The sequence below is a fragment of the Rattus rattus genome, chromosome 8 (assembly GCF_011064425.1).
Source record: "Rattus rattus isolate New Zealand chromosome 8, Rrattus_CSIRO_v1, whole genome shotgun sequence".
Lineage (NCBI taxonomy): Eukaryota > Metazoa > Chordata > Mammalia > Rodentia > Muridae > Rattus > Rattus rattus.
Genome location: NC_046161.1, coordinates 81,403,133 through 81,413,244, shown reverse-complemented (window position 1 = coordinate 81,413,244; position 10,112 = coordinate 81,403,133). Strand labels below are relative to the sequence as shown.

Sequence of the window (10,112 nt, the reverse complement as noted above, 5' to 3'; positions counted from 1 at the left end):
GATTCATTTATTTGGTTCAATGTGTTATGAAGAATAAAGTCGAATAGTAATATATGGTACCTTAAAAAGTTGGAAGAAACACATAGAAATTAGAATGCTAAATATTAATGGTAATGTACTTCATAATGGGAAAAGAAATTTGTGAATTTATTTATGAAGTAGGATTTACCTGTTACATTTAAAAACAAAAACATAAGCGCATACCCTCTCTCTACAGCAAAATGGTGCTATTATATATACCTGGAAATTTATTTTGCTACATGAGATTTATTCTAGCAGAGAATTAGGCCAAAAAAAAAAAAAATCACTGAAGCAGCACAGGTGAGGAGCCTCACTGAATGTGATATGCAATCATCACATATGTAAAAAGCAAAGAACTTGGTGGCGTATAATGGGGCCTGATCAGAACGGGAGGAAAAGAGGAATATCAGTAAGGGAGGAGTAAAGGTCAAACAGAGGTAACATTTTCCAGTAGAGAGAACTACCAAAGCCAGACTTGTGTCTGTGCTGGTCATATTGTGTCAAGTTGACACATACTCAAGTCACTGGGAAGAGGGAAACGTTGACACATTGCCTCCATCAGATTGTCCTATGGGCACATGTGATTGTTTGGATAGGTTTGGCGCCCATAGGTTCATGTGTTTGAATGCTTGGCCATAGGGAATGGCACGATTAGGAGGTATGGCCATATTGAAGGAGGTGTGCCCTCACTGGCGGAGGTGTGGCCTTACTGGAGGAGGTGTGGCCTTACTGAAGGAGGTGTGCCCTTACTGGCAGAGGTGTGGTCTTCCTGGAGGAGGTGTGGTCTTCCTGGAGGAGGTGTGGTCTTCCTGGAGGAGGTGTGGCCTTACTGGAGGAGGTGTGGTCTTACTGAAGGAGGTGTGGTGTGGCCTTGTTGAAAGAAGTATGTCACTCTGTAGGTGGGCTTTGAGGTCTCCTATGCTCAGGCTCCACCCACTTGGGTGAGACCCCCCCCTCCTGACTGCCTGCAGAAGAGCATCTCTTCCTGGCTGCCTTTGGAACAAGATGTAGAACTCTTGGCTCCTTCAGCACCAAGTCTGCCTGGACACTGCCAGGCTTCCCACTATGATGATAGTGGACCAAACCTCTGAAACAGTAAGCCAGCCCCAATTTAATGGTTTCCTTATAAGAGTTGCTTTTTGGTAAACCAGGTGACAGCAAATGCTGGCGAGGATGCGAGAAAGAGGAACACCCTCCATTGTTGAGAGGAAGGTAGACTGGTACAACCATTCTGGAAATCAGTCTGGAGGTTCCTCAAAAATTGGACATTGAACTGCCTGAGGATCCACAGTTATACCTCTCTTGGGCATATACCCAAAAGATGCCCCAACATAAAAAAAAAGACACGTGTCTACCATGTTCATCGCAGCCTTATTTATAATAGCCAGAAGCTGAAAGAACCCAGATGCCCTTCAACAGAGGAATGGATACAGAAAATGTACATCTACACAATGGAATATTACTAGCTATCAAAAACAACAACTTTATGAAATTCAGAGGGCAAATGGTTGAACTGAAAATATCATCCTGAGTGAGCTAACCTAATCACAGAAAGACATACATGCATGCACTCACTGATAAGTGGCTATAGCCCAAATGCTTGAATTACCCTAGATGCTCAGAACAAATGAAACTCAAGACGGATGATCAAAATGTGAAGTGCCTTCCCTTTTAAAAAGGGAATAAGAATACCCTTGGCAGGGAAGAGAGAGGCAAAGATTAAAACAGAGACTGAAGGAACACCCATTCAGAGCCTGCCCCACATGTGGCCCATACATATACAGCCACCCACTAGACAAGATGATGAATGAAAGAAGTGCAGACAAACAGGAGCCGGATGTAGATCGCCCCTGAGAGACACAGCCAGAATACAGCAACACAGAGGCGAATGCCAGCAGCAAACCACTGAACTGAGAACGGGACCCCCCGAAGGAATCAGAGAAAAGAACTGAAGAGCTTGAAGGGGCTTGAGACCCCATATGTACAACAATGCCACAGCCAGAGCTTCCAGGACTAAGCCACTACCTAAAGACTATACATGGACTGACCCTGACTCTGACCTCATAGGTAGCAATGAATATCCTAGTAAGAGCACCAGTGAAGGGGGAAGCCCTGGGTCCTGCTAAGACTGAACCCCAGTGAACTAGACTGTCGGAGGGAGGGGGCAATGGGGGAGGGGGGAGGGAACACCCATAAGAGGAAGGATGTTTGCCCGAAACCGGAAAGGGAATAACACTCAAATGTACATAAGAAATACTAAGTTAATAAAAAAAAAAAAAAAATTGCTTTTGGTTATGTCTCTTCAAGAGAAAACCCAAGACAGCACCTTTGTGGGGTATACATTAATCTGATTGATGTGGGAGAGATGGAGCCCCCATCCCCCCACCCCAAGACTGAGTAGTTTGGGATATGAGAAATCAGGCTGAACAAGCAATGAAAAGCAAGTCAGTAAGCATCATACATCCACAGCCTCTGCTCCAGGTCCTGCCTCCAGCTTCCTGCCTTATCTTCCCTCCGTGACAGCCAGTAACCTTTTAAGTCAAAGAAACCCTTTCTTCTCCAAAGTTGCTGTTCTACCAAAGCAGAGAAGCAGCATAGGAAATTGTCCAAAGGAAACACGCAGCTTGGAACTATTAAAACCCTGGGTGGGTAAGCTTGAAGTAATAACCACTTGAGGAATACTTCTGAATTTTATGCTTTCCTGGATTCATTTGTAAACAAGATATGGAACCATGAGTCTCATATAGACAGAGAACACACCATCCCATGGAAGTCAGCTCTCCCAGCTAGTGCAAGCCTTGCAGTAGACACAAATTTTCTTTTATTTCAGCCTCTTTAGTAGAGGATTGTCTAACTTGAATGACTTAAATCTTCAGCTTAGCAAATATTCCAAGACAGAATTCTGAGACAACAGAATCATGTGCTGAGGCCCCTCGAACAGAGCTCCAAATCTTTTTCAGATAGAAAGGGAGTGTGGCCTAGAGATTGTTTGTCCTTCTATCCCAGAATCTATGTATTTCAAAATATTAAATATTTAGTATTTAGAAAATGATCTGTCAGCTTCTTCATGTAATTTTCTGATTTTGAATATTTCTCGCTACTTTATTTCCCTGAAATATTTTTGTTTCTGCATCAGATCTTGTTCCAGCCCTGTTTAGTGGGTAGGGAGTTAGGCTATGACTCCATGGAAGCTGCCAGACTGATAATGCCCCTGCTTCAGATTCCAAAACTCGTTCACAATTAAAAGAAAAATCTTCGGGAGGCTGGGGAGATGTCTCAGTGGTTAAGAGCACTGGCTGCTTCTCCAAAGGATCGGAGTTTGATGCCCTGCACTGATGTGGTTGCTCCAAACCATTTGCAACTTCAGTCCAAAATGGTCTAATGCCCTCTTCTGGCCTCCCTAGGCACTGCAGCTATATAGCACATACACATACATACGGGCAAAAAAATTAACTACACACACAAAGATAATAAGTAATTAAAAAGTTCAAAAATGTTTTGAAAATATTTAATATCTAAAATGGAGGCTAATGAGAGTTCCTTTTCCAGGTCACTTAGGATGAGACTAAACACCCTTTTGGGAGAAGGTCGTGCCAGAGATGATGAACAATTAGAACGTTCTTTCTATGTCCACAGGGCTTTGCTTTGTGTGCCCTTCCCATATGCATCTCACTTACTCTTTACAAGATTCATATGAGACAAACATGACAATTGCTTCCATCTTAGAGATTGCAAAACTGAGGTTCATAAAGCTTAGATAGTACATAGGCTATAGTATTAGGAATCCGGCCTCTGGTGTCCGACCATGGGGTCTATTTAGCATACTGTCACATCTTTGCTAATGCACAATTAGTACTACTGTGCATGCCTCATCATTCACTTGAATAAGAGGTGCCCTAAGAAAAATCAGGAAAAAGTCAGAAAAATCGACAGAGAAATTTGAGATTTATATTGTGTTCTTGAAAGTTAGAAGTTGTCCATTCACTTATTCATTATATAGTTAAACACAAGAGGATTTTTCTTATGAGGGTTATTGCAGTAACAGTAATAGACAAGAAGACGCATAAATTAACAAGCTTTGGCAGTTACCTGTTCCTATGCAAGCCATTGCCACCGTCCATCCCTCCTGCCACCTCCATCACTTAGATTGACTCACTTTCTAGAATTTTAAGTTGATAGAATAAAACTGAAGAGAACATGTAGAGACCATATCCAGAGGTTAGGAACAGCCCCCAGAAAATGGGACCACCACCACCCCAATCTCAAAAATATCAACACAAAATTGTTCCTGTCTAAAGGCAATATGGTGACAAAGAGTGGAGCAGATACTGAAGGAAAGGCCATTCAGAGACCACTCCACCTGGAGATCCATCCCATCAAGATGTTTGCAGCCAACCATTGGACTGAGCACAGGGGAATTAGGGGAAGGACTGAAGGAGCTGAAGGGATTTGTAACCCCACAGGAAGAACAACATTATCAACCAACCAGATCCCCCAGAGCTCTGAGGGATTAAACCATCAACAAAAGAATACGCATAGAGGGACTCATGGGTCCAGCTGCATATGTAGCAGAGAATGGCCTTATCTGGCACCCAATGTGCTACCCTGAACCCTGAAGCAAGGGGACTAAATTGATTCCATGAAGTTGATATAGTCCTTGTAGAAATGTGGCCACTAATACCATAAGTTCTTAAGACAGAAGAGAAGGGATACCGACAGCAAAACAAGAGGAAGCCAACAGAGCAGAGGTTTTGATTGGAGATCAGTGTAGTGAAGTTTAAGATTTCAGAGTTAGAATGAGGTTCAAGCAATGACAGGATACAAGAGTGTATCTTGACAGTGAGCTACAGTGAGTACAACACAAATTCCACCGTGTCTCAGAGTGACCACTGCAAGCTGAGCTCTGCCCACTGGCCTATTCCAGCCCATTCTCTTCACAGTAGTCTGAGCGATTTTCTCTAATACAAATCTTATCTGGGTGGCTCCCATGGTATAGGTGGTCTATGAGAATCACCTAAGCAGGTGTTTTTAAAACACCATCCCAGAGGATGCCAGTGTCTTGTTCTTGAATTTCCCAGCCCTTAGAACCAGAAACCAAATTTATATATTTGCTGACCCAAGTACTTTGCTACAAACCAGGCAAGTGAGTAATATAGACAGATCGTACAGTCTAAGCAGGAAGGTGCCATGGCAAGGTCTGAATTTTAGGTATCTCCCAGGAAGCGTGTGCAGGATATAGTGTGAGGGACCAAGTGATGGAGACCAATTTTGGAAAAGAGTTGCATACACCCAAGTGAAGCTCTGGAGTAGAATATCAGTGATGCTAGAGAAGAAGCCGTAGGCACAGCAAACAACTAGAATCAATTCTGTCGTAAAGACTTAGGACTTCGAATGTGAGGACAAAGCTGAAGCCTAGTAGGATTCTCAAACAAGAAACTATAGAAAAGGAACAAGAGAAGGGAAAAGAAAGGAGGAAGCAGAAGACATTTTATTCCTAAGAATCACATGATTTAGTAATTTTAATTTGATGCCTTGGATTCAACTAAAATACATGTATGTAATATAGGGTGGTATATAATAACTTTAAAAGATTTTCTCTTACATACATCTTCCAACTTTCTTGTCTACTTAAAATAATATACTCATTGACGAGCAAATACTAATTGCTAATTTATCCTTGTCATTATGACTTGTAGGACTGTGGTCTCTTGTGAAGATAGTTACATGAAGGTCGGAACAATAGGAAGGTCAAAGCAGAAAGCTTACATGGCTTTTAAAAAAAGCAACCTTCTATTTGGGAATTAGCACACCATATACCTTAATTCCACTCATCTCCTCCTCCCCTCATACCTGACATCCACCCTTGCAACCTCCTCCCAACAAAGAAAAACCCTTGGTGGAACTTGTAGTGTGCCACAGTGTGTCCCACAGTATACATTTTTGTGCACATTTCTTTGCTTGCAAATGTTCACTGCAATGCTCATTGGTCTAGTACAAGGCCTCTGGCTTCTGCTATTCTTTAGACACTGAAACCTACTGGGACTCCTCTCACATATCTTGTTGCCCTGTGTCACAGAGATCCTGTAGTTTTGGATCTGTAGGACTGGTCCTTGTACTCCAGCAGTTCATTGATGGGGTAGATGTTTGGGTGGGACAAATCAAAGCCCTGGATCTGAGCCCAAGAAGTATCTGAGCTGGTCAGCCTACCAGCCTTCCTGCTCTCAAGCTTTTAGGTCCAGGTCACCAGTATCTGTAAGGCCTGACTGCTTTTCTGAGTTTTGCAGCTGGTGAGGAACATGTCCAATTTTTCCACTCTTGTGATCCTAGGAATCCTGCTTCTCATAGATGGTGAGGGGTGAGGGAGGGGAGGAGGGTATCTCTCCCTTTTCAGCACCACTGTCCAGCACACAAGAGGCAGTGCTGTCTCTCCACACTCACATGCTCAGGGTGGCTCATCTACTACCCCCCACATCCAGGTTCAGCTTCACTGTGCTGCCCAGGCAAGGGACAGGGTCTGATCTCCTGAGTGCTACAGCAGGTAAATGGCAGAGCCCGATCTTCCACTCTGATGACTCCAGGGCCTGCTCTGCTGCCTGCCATAGGTGGCACAAGGCAAAGAGGGTAGTGGTGTTAGCACCCCAAAGACAAGTTGTGGGGCCAGTTCTTCCACACGCCCTTGGTGCTGCCTTGCCTGAGGGACAGGGACAGCTCTTCCACCTTTCACAGCTAGTGAGGAGCAAGGTGGGAAAAGGGTTTCTCCTTTGTCCCTGCCACCAAACAGAAAACCAATTGTAGGGCCAGGTCTCCCATGTTAGTAGCCTTGAGACCCGCTCACCCACAACTCCCACAGTGTGCAGGACCCACTGTCCTGAGTACTGCAGATGGCTAAGGGTAGAGCCAGCTGTCCTGCTCTTATGCCCCAAGAGATAGCTCTCCCAAGATGCCCAGGTGAGGGGTGGGGCCAGTTCCGCACAACACCATCAACATGTCTATGGGCAGCATCCTGGACCAATTGGATGTCCACCTGGCCTTTGTAGTAACAGACACCAGCTACAGGGCCGCAGACCCTAGTGGCAGCAGTGGCCAGGAACTTACCATGTTTCCAGGAGGCATCACCAGCTACTCATGTCAGGTTATTCCTCAGTACCCTTGAGTCTCCAGTTCTGCCTCTCTTAACTGTGCCCGAATATATTTTTTCCTCTCCCATTTCTCCACCACTTCCTTGCTCTTCTCAGTGGTGCCTTGGGTCTCTGAGAGTCTGTGGTCATCTCAGGAATGGTCTCAGGAGCATTAGGCCCTGCTTGTGTATTATGGTGCCAAACAAGGGCCATCTTCTCTGTCCCATGTCCAGCTGATGGTCATCTTGGACTAGCTCCCTGTCCAGGCCCTGTGGACACAGTGTGAGTCTGGTGGTCATCGTGGGTGAGCTGTTGGGACCTGCATAGCACTAGATTGGTGGTAGTCTCAGTTTCCCTCTTTGTTTTGTTTTGGTTTGGTTTGGTTTTTTTTTTAGGGAGTGTTAGGGTACTAATCATTCAGATGTTCATAAGTCAGAACACTGAGCATAAACAAAGCCTTCCTCCCCTCTGCCATCTCCTGGTGCACATGTGACACAGTGGCCACATCTACAATGTTTCCAGGGCAGGCTACGTGGCATTTAAGAGCATAGCATATGAAAGGGAAGCAGAAAGGAAGGCCTACCCAGCCACAGAAAGCAGGATGGACACTGACCACACGGACTGAGAGCCCAGTGTGGGAGTGACTCCAGCGCGGGACAGGCTTGAGGACAGTTTCTACAATGAATGGTTGATGGATTTCTATAGCTTTCCTTACATCACATATAGAAATATATCGTTGAAGAACTATGATTAGGATCTGCACATAACTCACAGGAGACCGCAGTTTGAAATGGGCTCCTCTCTCAGGCTTGCAGCTGTTCTGACTCAGAAATGAAATTAAACTTGAGCAAAATATCTGTGTGAAACAATTCCTTCCCACGCTGGAGCCCCTCACAGGCGCTGAAACTATGAAGGGTCATCTCTTCTCCCAGGGAAATCTAAACACCATTCCTAGATCTTTCCCTGAAAGTATGAATACAGAATATCTCATGAAATGAGATTTATGGGGCATTTTCCACTGATGCCAGAGGAGCAGGTAGCATAAAAAACATCACTCAGGAGACTCCTGAGTGAGGCTGGAGGTTAAGGCAGAAGGATCTTCAGGGCAGTTGTTGCCTCTAAAAATGCTTGAAAATATTCTAACCTGTAGTTCCTCCGTATTTGTGACTAGCACATGTGTCATAATATTTTTGACCACAAAAAGTGACTGGACCTTACCCACTATATATGGATCGATACCACAGACATTAAGGTTAGTGAAAAAAGCTAGGTACAATACGTAAACTGTAACTCGACTTAAATGAAGTTAGAGTCCTGGCAAAGCTTATCTGTGGAGACCGTGGTAACCAAGGGGTTAGGTTGGGGATCTGTGTCTTCCTAGGGATTACTCTATCATAGGTGAATAAGATTGTTTGGATGCATTCAAATTAGACATAAATTCTGTGCATTTCATTATTCATAGATTATGCTTGACTTAAGCAAATTAATTCTTATGAAAAGTCTCAGTAAAATTCTAAGTATGCTTATCTCTTGACAAAGTATAGAATGTTTTGAGTCTCAACATGCTAAAAAGTTCAAAGTTATCATTTATAAATGTGACTTCTGAAATGTTATTTTTCTCACCCCTTAGAGTTTTATTTAAAAAAAAAAACTGGCAAATAGAATGTTTGGAGCATTTTATATTCTTACTAATGAGATGCCAAATCTTTTGAGACTCCAGTTTAGAGAACTTGACCTAAGTTTAAACTCAGATAAACTAACTGGTCCCTAGCATTAGTTTCCAAGTTGCCCCCCAACAAAACCTGAGCCTAGCTCCAGTCTCTAGACTAACCCCCAAAAAGAGCAGCATTTCCAAGTTATACCTTCAACAAGACCAGTGTCTCCAGGTCATTCCCCCAACAAACCTGCACCCCCCAGGTTTCGAGCCCACCCCTCTACCTAATAACCACCAATCCAGAGGGGAGCAGAAATTAAGTTTATGATGTGATTCCCAGCCCATCATGTTAAAGGCCACAGTAGCTTTCCAATTAGATGCTTGCACACTTATCCCCAGCCCCCACTTGCTGCTTACTATAAAGCCTTGCCCCATAGACATTTGGGGCTCCCCACCACCAAAACTGTCCTGCATGGGGGCTGAGCTAGTACAATAAAGTCTGTGGTGGGAGTTTCATCAGATTGGCTCCTATCTGTTTTGGGGTGGACCATTAACATCTGTCTTGCCCTACACTAACATTGGCATGCTGTACATATACAACATGAAAAAATGTAGATTGAAGTGGAAACTTAAGGCTTCTTTGGAAAGTCAGTTGGATGATGTTTTGCTGGGGTAAAATGGGAAAGAACATTTAGTTGAAGTGGAACACAGGTGAAAGACTAAGGCAGATTTGTGAAGGAACGTTTGGCTGAAGCAGACACAGGAGAGAGGATGTTCTACTAAAGCAAGCATGTGAAAGGACATGTGATAAAGATTCTTTGCTAACGACATGCATGTATTGGTCTGCCTCACGTGGCATAGTTGAGCTGCATTTGTTGGAACTCTGTAGAGAAAAATACACCAAAAAACTTCTGGTGCTATGCTGTAGTTTCTTGCCTGCTTGGTACCTCCTGACTAATCAAAGAAAAACAGCTTGTACTGTTTGCTGTAGGGCCTCGAGCTGATAAGTCTCTCTGTTCATTTCCCAATGGCAAGAAGGCGCCTGAGTGCCTACGCAAATTCTCCAGTAGTGACTCAGTTGCACATTAACCTTTGGTACATGTGCCATTTCCTACTCTTTCAGGCCTCTATAAGCAGGGCTGTGTGGCAGTTTACCTTCCAGCCTTGTTTATTTCATCATTTCAGTACATTCTTGTTCCTATTCACCAAGCCTGAACTCTTTTCTCTTCCCAGTGGCCTTTTGTGTTTTCTAAGCACTTCTATCTCTCTCCACAAACTCTCTAAGTGCACAGCCAACTCTGCAGTCTTCTCTAATAGAA

The 10,112-nt window shown here is 43.9% G+C and overlaps 1 non-coding gene across 1 annotated transcript; it reads right to left on the bottom strand.

Annotated features, from left to right (window-relative positions):
* Window positions 1-7,536: 7,536 nt before the first annotated feature.
* LOC116908399 lies at window positions 7,537-7,667 on the bottom strand. The gene has a single exon (XR_004388943.1). It is a non-coding gene; the product is annotated as a small nucleolar RNA SNORA17 (small nucleolar RNA).
* Between the last annotated feature and the right edge of the window lie 2,445 nt (window positions 7,668-10,112).